Raw genomic sequence first — 12,144 nt, 5'->3', positions numbered from 1 at the left:
GAGGTCACTAGATATAGTTTATTTCACCCCAAGGGGGCTAGTATGGGACAGTGGCAGAAGGCTGGTGGGCACCAGCTGAGCCTATGCTAGAAGAACTGAAGGAAGAGCTATGCAGTGGACAATATAGATTAGGGGCAGCGCGGTCATTTTGAGCAACTTTGTATTTTAAAATGGCTGGGCAAGTGGCAGATTGAGAGAGACCAGAACAACAAAACCAGGGTTCCAGTATTAGCAAGTCAAATTGTTAACTGACATCAGGAACACTGTGATGATTGTATCATGAATTTCACAATACCTGGTGCTGTTTTCTACAGCCCTTGCTCCCGCAACTCTGTAATTACATTAAAATTGCTATTCTCATGTAAAAGTAAAATGTGTTTCCAGCCTTGAAAGTTTAAAAAACATTAACCAAGGACTCCAAATAAAAAAGTAAATAAAAAGCACATTAATTATTTAAACCCCCCAAACTCTCAGCGTTTTCCAGCAGACAGCTCATGATGTGTGATGGTCTGAGTTGAGCTGATAGTTGCTGGCTGCTCAACTGGAGAAAAATTGGTTTTCTTGAGGGAGAGGTGACTGAGAGAGTATCTGTTTTTAAAAGATAAGACAGTAAAATGTGGTGGCTGTGTGGTTGGTAGGAAGGAATAGCTGTAGTTTTCATGTGGGGTTTTTCTGTGTGTGAGAGATGGAGCTAGGAGAAAGACTAAAAGTGGATCCTAGCTAAATCTTTAATGACAATCTTTGCACTTGCTCCCTCTCTCTTTATTTATGTTTCTTACATACCACTACAGAAATTTTCAAATACCTGAGAAATGCATCGCTAACTGGGATATATATACATGTATACATATGGGGATATATACATGCATAAATATGCGTATGTTTTAAATGCCCACAGGCCTTTAGCCATCTAAGGCCTTGTAGGAAACAACAGCTACAACACGCAAGAGTTATGAAGTAAGAATGTAGCTGCCACATATCCATCTCTAATCCTCCTTTAATTACACAGGCGAGTGGTGCCTTAATGCTGAGACAGCTCCACGCTGCAGTGTGCTCCAGCAAGCATAAAGGAAGCAGCAGCACCTGATGACACTGGACTGTACAGTACAGAGAGTGAAGTGAAGGCTACAATTAGGAAACCACTTTATTGTGAAGCAGGCAGGCTAGTGAAAGCAACTGATGGGACCAGCTGACTGCATCTATATTGACAATAGCCTGCTAGCATCATTACTACCTGTCTGTCATCTTCTCCCCCTTCTCCAGCACATCTCTGAATGCATAGACTGAGTAATCTTCCCACACCATAAAGACCAAAATCCTTAGTTGAATCACTCCACTGAGATCTGCCCGAACTCACGTGTTATGATGGCCACTATGACAGGGGGAGAATTTCACCTCTGAGCACACCTATTTGTTTCCTGGCAAACAGCCAAGAAAGGATGGCTGCATCCTATTCTGGCTTCACACATGCTTCCTCATGCGTGAAAGACATAAACAAAATACAGAAAATACAGCTAGGCAGTGATAGAAGCAGAGTAGACTAGGCTAAATCTCAGCAGAAAGTTAGATAACAACAAATGCAAGGCGCTTACAAAGAGTTTTTCTTCCCAGAGCTCAAAATGCTCTTACATACTTCAGTGAATTCATCACTCCTGGCTCTTGTGAGAAGGTGTCAGAGACCAATTACCTGTTGTCCAGCCAGGAAGGCTGGGGTAGCAGAAGAGAGCAAAGTGCTTGTTCAAGGCCTGACACATGAACAGAAAATGAGTCTGCTAATTTTCAGTGCTTAATTCTGAAAAATTTAGTTTACATGCCTCAAAAAGACCTTTGGAGATCCCTAATCCATCTGTCCCTCTTATCTGTTACCCTATATGTTTTTTCCATCTGTATTGGTTTTGTTTGGCAAGGTTTTGGTAGCGGGGGGGTTTACAGGGGTGGCTTCTGTAAGAAGCTGCTGGAAGCTTCCCCTGTGTTCGAGACAGAGCAAGCCCATACCAGCCGGCTCTGAGACGGACCCGCCGCCGGCCAAGGCCGAGCCAATCAGCAATAGTGGTAACGCCTCTGTGATAACATTTTTAAGAAGGAAAAAAGTTGGGACGGAGAGAAACTGCCGCCGGAGTGAGGAGTGAGAACATGTAAGAGAAACAAGCCTGCGGACACCAAGGTCAGTGAAGAAGGAGGGGGTGGAGATGCTCCAGGCGCCGGAGCGAAGATTCCCCTGCAGCCCGTGGTGAAGACCCTGGTGAGGCAGGCTGTCCCCCTGCAGTCCAGGGAGGTCCACGGTGGAGCAGATATCCACCTGTAGCCCGTGGAGGACCCTACGCTGGAGCAGGTGGCTTCCCGAAGGAGGCTGTGACCCCGTGGGAACCCCGCGCTGGAGCAGGCTCCTGGCAGGACCTGCGGATCTGTGGAGAGAGGAGCCCACGGAGCAGGTTTTCTGGCAGGACTTGTGACCCCGTGGGGGACCCGCGCTGGAGCAGTGTGCTCCTGAAGGACTGCACACCGTGGAATGGACCCATGCTGGAGCAGTTCGTGAAGAACTGCAGCCTGTGGGAATGGCCCACGTTGGAGGAGTTCGTGGAGGACTGTCTCCCGTGGGTGGGACCCCACGCTGGAGCAGGGGAAGAGTGTGATGAGCCCTCGTCCTGAGGAGGTGAAGCGGCAGAAAATAACGTGTGATGACCATAAACCCCATCCCTGTCCCCCTGTGCCGCTGGGGGGGCTTGGTGGTGAAATCCGGGAGGGTAGTTGTGCCCGGGAAGAAGGGAGGGGTGGTGGGAAGGTGTTCTGAGATTTCATTTTATTTCTCATTACCTTGCTCTGGTTGATTTGTAATAAATTGAGTTAATTTTGCAAACTGAGTCTGTTTTGCCCGTGACGGTAATAGTGAATGATCTCTCCTGTCCTTATCTCGACCCGCGAGCCTTTTGTTATATTTTCTCTCCCCTGTCCAGCTGAGGATGGGGGAGTGATAGAACGGCTTTGGTGGGCACCTGGTGTTCAGCCAGGGTCAACCCATCACACCGTCCCAGACTATTTTGCACAGTTTGGCTTGGAGAAACTAGTAACTTCTCTCTGTATGCTGACTGGGCTAGCCCCTGGTTTCTCAGCTTAGCTGTTAATGCAAGTGGAAATACATACAGGAAGAAGCTTGCCCTTTTGCTGCCCTTCACGCACCTAGTCTCAGCCTACAGAATTTTGGATCTTCAGGGCTCTCCGTCTAGCAGCTTGTAAAAGCATTCCAAATTTACTACTCTTTTAACCAGCAAAGAAAATAAATCTTCCTTGCCATAAATGCTAATGTTGGTGCACTGAGAAATTCAACGGGAGGCTGCAGAGAGAGAGAAACATTCCCCATGCAATGATTAAAGTGCCAGTTCATGAAAGCTGATGTCAGTGCATGCTTTCAGGGTGGCAGAGCACTTTGCATTTATCCTCTCCTTGTTTGTGCTCTATCTGGATGGGCTCCAGTGGAAAAAAAGAAAAGGAGAAGCTAATGCCTTTCTAATACATTTCTGAAATTCCTTCAGTTTCATGCAGGGAGCAGGTTCTGAAGCATCTAACTTTTGCTTGCCCAGTTCAATGAGATAAAAGAAACAGAAGGCAGCTGGTGCTCATGGCCAAACTAAGTTATAATTAGATTGTTACAGCAAACAGTCAGTTGGGGCAGCTCCAAGGAGGACCAAAGGAGAGCATACTGGTAATTAACATAATCTCAGGATTCAATAGTTTGCAAAGGCAACCCTGTTTCCCATCAACTGCTTTCATATAAAGTCATGATGGTTCAAAACCAAAACCAGCTCCATGAGTAAGCTACAGGTTTCTGCTAAAAATGGTCTGATGGGAAGACATCCAAGAGCAGTTCCCCAACTCCATGGTATTGTTCGCAGGTTAGAGGGTAAGCAGGGCTACTACTAGGCTTCCTACTGAAGCAGATCTCCCTTCCCTGGAATGGAGCAGCACAGGGAGTGCTGCATGTCCCCCCTTTCCATAACCCCTTGTCCTCTTCCAGCAGTGGCACCGCCAGTTAGGTCAAGCAGAGCAGTTGGTTGAAGGTGTGAGCTGTGAGCATCCCAGCAGAGATGCTGGCTGCTGGGAGGCAGCCTTATGTGGAAAAATACCAAAATACCTTTTTTTTTTTAATTCTGGGCTGCTGTTGGAGTCAATAGGACAGGCTTACCCAATCAATATGGTCACGCATGCTGCAACTGCTACAATAATTACATTGCAAGGTTTCTTACTGAAGATGGCTACTCCTAATTTGGTTTTAGAGCTACACGCTGGTACTGTCGAGCAGCATGGCTGAATGGATGATGACTCTGCATGACAGCAGTTTTGGGCTGTGGTCACTCTCCTAACTGGCACAGTTACTTGTTACAAACAGCTCATGTTGATCAGTATGTTAGCTCTGCAGTGAAGCTGCCTCTCAAGCACGGAAATAACAACTTTTAATTTACTGGGATTATTCAGAAGAAACAACTTTTCTTTCTCCCTGGACATGCCGATGGTTTAGAGTTATTTCCTATTTAAAAAATTAGGATGGCAATATAAAAAAATTAAAAGGTTCCAAAGCAGTAATAGTTTTCAACTATATGCTTTCAGCCAGAAAATAAGTCAAAAGGCAGACATTCTGCACTTCTGAATATTCTGAAAGTAAATAGTCTTTGAAATAACATTCCAAAATGAAAAATCTCATTTTAGGTCCACTTTTCCCCATCATTTCTCTTCCACCAAGTAAAAAATGAAAGACAAACAGACCAACGACACAAGAAAAAATATTCCATTTCAGCAACATAATTTGTTCTCAGTAGGATTTTTTTTTCTGTTCTAAAGGATATACCTTCACCATGTAAACAGATCTGAGGTAATTTCCGTGAAAATCCTGACCCTTTCTACCCTAAGCAAAGTGCAAAGATCCCTTCAGAGCTAGGCGAGGAGAGGGTGCAACCTGCAGGCTTGCATCTCACAGGCTGGAGGTAGAACCTGGTGAGCTAATTGCTGGGTGTGTGTAATACAAGTGGGAGCATGATGGGAGAGCAGTGAACTTGTCTCTCCTCTTCATTCCCCACCCTACAATAATCACAGCCTGGGCCTCTGCCAAAGCGCTGCTGAGCACTCAGTGCCCCTGTATGGATATGGAGCATGAGGGCAGACCTGATCCTCAGTGACCTACAAACCGCAGAGCTTGTGGCTCCCCACCACTGTCTCCCCACTCGAACAGACTGCCAATGTTTTGCTGTATCTGCATTCAAGCTAAGGGGAAAAACAGGCGTAAAGTTGGCACAGCTACCAGTCTAGCTACGTTAGCGATTGAGTGATAAGTTGTATAGTGGTTACACAACTGGGCTGTGTCTGTGGAGCCAGGACTTCTGGATTTAATTTCCTGCTCAGTCACTGACTCATCACATAGCCCAGGGCACATCACTTCACCTCTCTGCACATAAATTTAATCATCTTTAGTTGGAGGTTAATAAGACTATCTCACAGGAATGTTAGGACACACAAATTACCCGCATAAATATTTGTAAAATGCTTCAACAAAGGCATTGAGTATTTTGTTGTTGACTAAGTAACAGCCAGGGGAATGTCCTAATCGCAAGGCTGGCTTATTTACTTACCTTGCACCAGAGATTTCTGGCAGCTGTACCAAAAGAGGTAGAGGAAAGGGTGAAGAGATTGTTTGACTAGTGCAGCAGGAGCAGCAGCAGGAAAAGGTCAGCTCATGCCACAAAACAAGTACGTGATGGATAAATGTTATGCTAAAGTCTGAGAGGCATTTGTGTCATTTTCAGCCCAGATGCACAGAAAGTTTATGTAGATGACACTTACAGTGATGGAATATGGATGCCTAATCCTGTTATGTGTGGTCCACAAAGTCCCATGTCATTTCTTCAGAATACACGGTCAACTCTGTTTTCAGACTTAAAAAGCATTTAGATACCTGAAGTTCAGCTTTTGCACTTTCACAGAGGTGTAACCATCTTGCCTATGGTGAGCATCTCACTGTCTGTCCTCCACCTGAGGCTGTCTGGGATTCACAGCCTAGGTGTGTCAGCGCCTCAGATCCCCAGAGAGTCTGGGAAGAATATGCAGGGATATTATATGATTCATATAATCACTCAGTTTTGCTGTGGGATGTTAAGGAGCAGCGGCACTTCAGGCCCTAGAGGCTGTATGTGCAGACAAGTAAGCTTTCTGAGGGTCCCAACATCTGCACTGAAGTAAAACAAGATGGTTGCTGAGAAAGCTAAGCAGACAGTAAGTCTTAGAAACTTTCAGAAGATATGCCCTTAATTTCTGTTATCTATCCCAACTGTGTCCTCCCCACTTATTCCTAACTTCTGTGTTTTACTTGGATCTGAAAGCTGCTTCAGAGGATACCTGTGGGCAACCTGGCAAGTGCAGGTAAATCCCTGGCGGGTAGAGAGCTGCTGAACTGGCCAATTCCTGTGACTTTAACAGGAGGTACTGATTGCAAAACTGAGTTGGTGCAAGAGCACGGAAAGTACTTTCTGCCTCATCTACGCACTGTGAAGCCATTACACACATTTTTCTGAAATGCCCAAGGCCCAGCTCCTCTGCTGTTGTTAAATTGAAGCACTGCCGAGCAGCCCTGGCTGCTGTTTTACTTTGGGGATTATCTCCTATCGCAACCTAAACCCATTGGGGCCCTCAGGTGGTGCTTCCAGTCACCTAAGCAACACAGGTGGTAGCTAAAGGCTTTTCCTTCATAGTTAGTTTTTAACACTAAAGGGAATTTTAAAAAAATCCTTAATGGTTATGCTACAGACACTTTAAAGATATCAGGTCACTTTCTTTCTTCACAGCCATAATCATTTTGGAGAGGCCGGATCAATGGGCTGAGGCCAATTGTATGAGGTTCAACAAGGCCAAGGGCCGGGTCCTGCACTTGGGTGACAGCAACCACATGTAGCACTACAGGCTTGGGGAAGAGTGGCTGGAAAGCTGCCTGGCAGAGAAAGACCTGGGGGTGCTGGTTGACAGCCGGCTGAGTATGAGCCAGCAGTGTGCCCAGGTGGCCATGAAGGCCCACGGCATCCTGGCCTGCATCAGAAATAGTGTGGCCAGCAGGAGCAGGGAGGTGGTTGTTCCCCTGTACTCAGCACTGGTGAGGCCGCACCTCGAGTCCTGTGTTCAGTTTTGGGCCCCTCACTATGGGAAAGACATCGAGGTGCTGGAGCGTGTCCAGAGAAGGGCAACCAAGTTGGTGAGGGGCCTGGAGCACAAGTCTTATGAGGAGCGGCTGAGGGAGCTGGGGCTGTTTAGTTTGGAGAAGAGGAAGCTGAGGGGAGACCTTATCGCTCTCTACAACTACCTGAAAGGCGGCTGTAGTGATGTGGGTGCTGGTCTCTTCTGTCAGGTGGCTGGAGATAGGACGAGAGGAAATGGCCTCAAGTTGCGGCAGGGGAGGTTTACGTTAGATATTAGGGAAGATTTCTTCAGTGAAAGAGTTGTCAGACATTGGAACAGGCTGCCCAGGGAAGTGGTTGAGTCACCATCCCTGGAGGTATTCAAAAAGTGTGTAGACAAGGCACTTCAGGACATGGTTTAGCGGGCATGGATGATGGTTGGACTCAATGATCCTGAAGGTCTTTTACAACCTAAATGATTCTATGATTCTATTTTATGCCGATGAGAAAGCACTCTTAGATGCTTGGAAGCAGCTGGTTCCTCCAGCTGAAATAACTCACGCCAGCGTCAGCCCATGGATCAACGGCAGAAATTCCCAACTGCCTCTCACTGAACCATGTCCCTGCAGCACCACTAGTCCAAAGGGACTATTAAATCCTTCTTGTAAGGAAGAAGGCGGCGTGGAAACTACAAGCACCCTACCACTGAAACATGTTCATGGATCCCATACTCCATCCAACAGAGGACATGAGCCCATTTTTATACCTGACATCTACAAATCCTGCTGAAGGCATGCAATTAGGGAAAACCCATATGGTTCAGTGAATGAAGTTTTCTCAGTAAAATCCACATAACTTAATCTAGTTATGACTGCGTTATGAGTGACAGTTACATAGGTCACAGAAATGGAAAGACATAAGGGAACTTCTTCCAGTCTCTAGCCAGTGAGTAGTTCCAACCATGCCTTAAATAAGCTCTCCTGTGTTTCATTGGATTTGTTTTCAATAATTGCTCAAGCCCTGGCCTTTTCTTGTTTCCTTGGGTGCCTACTCTCTCCGATGGTTAAAAATAGAACAATTTTTGCTTTGTGCTAGGATGTACATCAAAAGCAGCTAAAGTTAATAATCTCCCCCCTGCCCCGAGTCAGGTGTGTGTTGATAGTGTTAGGTTTCAAAATACATAAGAGAAATCTACTGAACTCAGAAAGGAATTCAATAGGCAAAATATGGTGGAACATCTGGTGTCCACAAAAGCTAAGTGGTGGCAAGAACAGTAGCTGACAGTTAAATGGAAGATATTCAGCATGTGCCAAGTTAAAATGTGCCAGCCTCTTTCCCCTCTTCCAACCCCCCCTTTTTTGGATACAGACTCCTGGTACTAGAAATGCTTCTCAGATACCTGGATGAGCAACCTGTGTACTCAGGACAGAAATAGTTTTAACACAATAGTTCTCAGGAGCATCCCTCCCTGTAACACTCAGGGATTTATGATAAGTAAAAAACTTGTTTCATTTAAGTAATTTGTGAACTACTTTATGGATAGACTTTTGTCTTGCTTTTCCCAAAATTCCAGATACCTTCCTTCTAAAAAAAAGGGTAAAAAAGAGCAAGCGTTGCAAACCTGTGGCCCTTCAATAGCAAATTCTTTAAATACCCCAGGGAACATGAATCAGGCAAACGCATAGTTGTAAAAATCCAGAGCTTTTCCATACCCCTCTCTTTGGGGTGGGGTTGTTTCAACTCAACATTTTAGCTAAATACCCCTCAAAGTAACAGAATTCTTGCCCAGATGTCGTAATCTATAACATACTGAACAGCTGTTAAAATGACATCATTTGTCATCAGCACATCTGTATCTCACCATCTAGAAGCTGGTGGGAGGAAACGTTTAGCAATCTCCAAAGCCACACAAAATTCTTCTGTGCAGATGTTTTTCTGAATTTTCCCTGTCTTCGCTAAGTTCACTGAGGACCTAAACTGGACCTTGGGACAAACTGACCCTAGATGAAACTCTCTTGTGCCATTTGACCTTATGTCCTGGTTTCAGCTGCGATAAAGTTAACTGTCTTCCTAGTACAGTAGCTGGTAGCTGGTACAGTGCTATGTTTTGTGTTCGGTATGTGAAGAATGTTGGTAACACTGATGTTTTCAGTTGTTGCTCAGTAGTGTTTAGACTATAGTCAAGGATTTTTCAGCTTCTCATCCCCAGCCAGCGAGAAAGCTGGAGGGACACAAGAGGTTGGCACAGGACACAGCCAGGGCAGCTGACCCAAACTGGTCAACAGGGTATTCCATACCATGGGACATCACATCTAGTATAGGAACTGGGGGGCGTGGGGGTGGGGGAATCGCCGCTCGGGGACTAACTGGGTGTCGATCGGCAGGTGGTGAGCAATTGCACTGCACATCATTTGTACATTCCAATACTTTTATTATTGCTGTTGTTATTTTATTAGTGTTATCATTATTAGTTTCTTCTTTTCTGTTCTATTAAACTGTTCTTATCTCAACCCACAAGTTTTACTTCTTTTCCCGATTTTTCACCCCCATCCCACTGGGTGGGGAGGGAGGGAGTGAGCGGCTGCATGGTGCTTAGTTGCTGGCTGGGGTTAAATCATGACACCTTACAAAGCAAAACACAGACACTGTACCATGACGAGAGGGAGGTCCATCAGCAGCTACAAAGGAGACCAGAACTAGAACTCAACTGCCGCCGAAGCTGTAGATAAATTATTTGCCATCACATGTCAGGCTCCATCACCTACCTGTTTGAAGAACAGATTACTTCCCAAGACCAGGAAACAGCATAACATTTATTCCCAACACCTTTCACTATAACCTGAGCTGGGCAGCAAGGCCAGTACCCACAAAGGTCCTTTGGATGGTGACTGTTCATGTCGGCTGAGCTGTAGCTCTTCTCCAGAGGAGGAATTCATAAAGCCTGTTTTCTCAGGATGCTAGGAAATCATTTTACACAGAAGAGGTGCTTTTCAGTGGTGGGTGAGACCACCATTGGCCAAAGCAAAATCTTTGGCTAAGATGGCATCCATTTCATGCATTTTTCTATACAGGCTTAAAGTTTCTCCTAAGCCTCTCTTCTTTCGTGCATCAGTAGGGAATCCGGCCTACTCAGCAGTCCACTGAGGGAAAATGCCATAAGGGCATTTGAAACCAATGGCATGTTATTGCAGAAAAAAGGTGGAATGGACAACTGACAGACAGGATGCACAGATTACTTTCTGATTTAATGTGACACTGAATGCAGTCAGACTAAAATCCAGACCTAATAATTTGTAATTTACTCCAGCTTAATATTACCTCTGCTTAATGAGCACAGAGGGAACGCTCAGCAGTAATATCTTCAAGGAAATAATTTTGCTTGTGGAGCAGCTGCAAACTGCATGATTCTTGATGTTGTTTTTTTTTTTAATGTCAGTGCAGTTCATCACATACTTCAGTCTGCGCAGCAAAGGTGCCAGAAGATACTTCCATACACTAAATCAGAAGCCTGCTAGTTCCTGCTCCAGCTACTTTGTGCTCCTGCTGTAGTACTGCATTAGAGCTACACCACAGCTACAGAAACTAGGGGAAAACTCTCCTGCTGCAGAAGCAGCACAAAGCCAATAAAATTTGAGCTCGATGGTTTCTCAAAAGCATCAGTTAAGGCAGTATTCCTTACAGAGCTGAATGCCACAGGGAACTGAGGACCTGCAGTCCAAAGAGTCACCCGGGATCCCACACAAGAATTATTTCCACTCTGGAATCCTTCAGGATGGTGGAAGAGCTAAGAGCTGTCTTTCACCTCACTTCCCAACTGGCTGCACCTCCTATGTTTTGGTTTTCAGAAGCTCAGAACAAAGTTTAGCTTTCTAAGTGAGGAAAGGAATGTCTAGTTATTCTAGCAGGGCCACCAGCATGAAACCCAAGATGCACCTGTATCCATCTCTAGGCAGGACAAACCTGATGTGAGAAACTGCAGTATTTTGTATCTCTAACTCATGCTGTAGGACCCCCACCCCACTTCCTGCATGAACACATGATTTAGAAAAGTAAATCAGTACTGAACTACTGTTTTGAGTTTCCTTTATAATACTTAGTAGTAATGGAACATTCTGCAGAGAACTATATCTTTTTACTCCTTCACAAGCCAAGACCTGTATGAGCAGTGCTCATACATGAGTCCAAGCTCCCAGGAGGGAAGAGGACTCAAGAACAACATTCAGGGATGAGAGGAGATTGTAGCCTTCATGATTCACTGGGATATTTGCTCAGGTTCCTCAGCTGTAAGGCTTATATTTTACAATGTGTCTGAGGTGAGGATGCTGTGGAATGGACTGGAATACAGTAAATCTTGTCTCCTGCATTGCAGGTTTGAGGCTGTGTTTGCTTCCATTTACTGAGCTAAATAAATATCAGCAGTTGGGGTAGTAGATAGTTAATGACCCACAGTGAAGACAGGGACAGGAAGAGCAGCAGAGATGCCTGTGCTGCACTGAAACAAGATGCAGGTGCTTCTGTTTTGCATTCCAAATATAACCCCACTTGGCACTGCATGTAGAGCTCCCAGACACACATCTGTGGATAAGATTTAGGCAAATAAAAGTCCTGCTAATAATAGCCCAACCTTTGAGTGCAGATCAAAGGAGAGGCAAGTGGAGCTACAGTCCCTGAAACCTGACTATACAACTTGTATTTTACCCACCTCTTATCATCTTAGTAAGGACAACGACAGGAGTGAAATGGAAGAAGGAGGAGTCTGACAATCTTCTGTGTGCCTAATGAGTAGATTTAGGAACACCAGAACACTTTCTTTCCTGAAACATTTTAATTTTCTGCTCATTTGCATTTCTGGAGTGGAAACGTAGTACACCTCACAAAAAAAAAAATCACACCAGTGCAAACCATATTTTGACTTCACTAAAAAAATTGAAGTATGTGACATATATAGGAAATAATAATGATATTGGAAAACAAGATCACAGGGAACCTGTGA

Source organism: Accipiter gentilis, chromosome 30 (assembly GCF_929443795.1).
Source record: "Accipiter gentilis chromosome 30, bAccGen1.1, whole genome shotgun sequence".
Classification (NCBI taxonomy): domain Eukaryota; kingdom Metazoa; phylum Chordata; class Aves; order Accipitriformes; family Accipitridae; genus Astur; species Astur gentilis.
Note: the sequence above shows the minus strand (reverse complement) of the source record.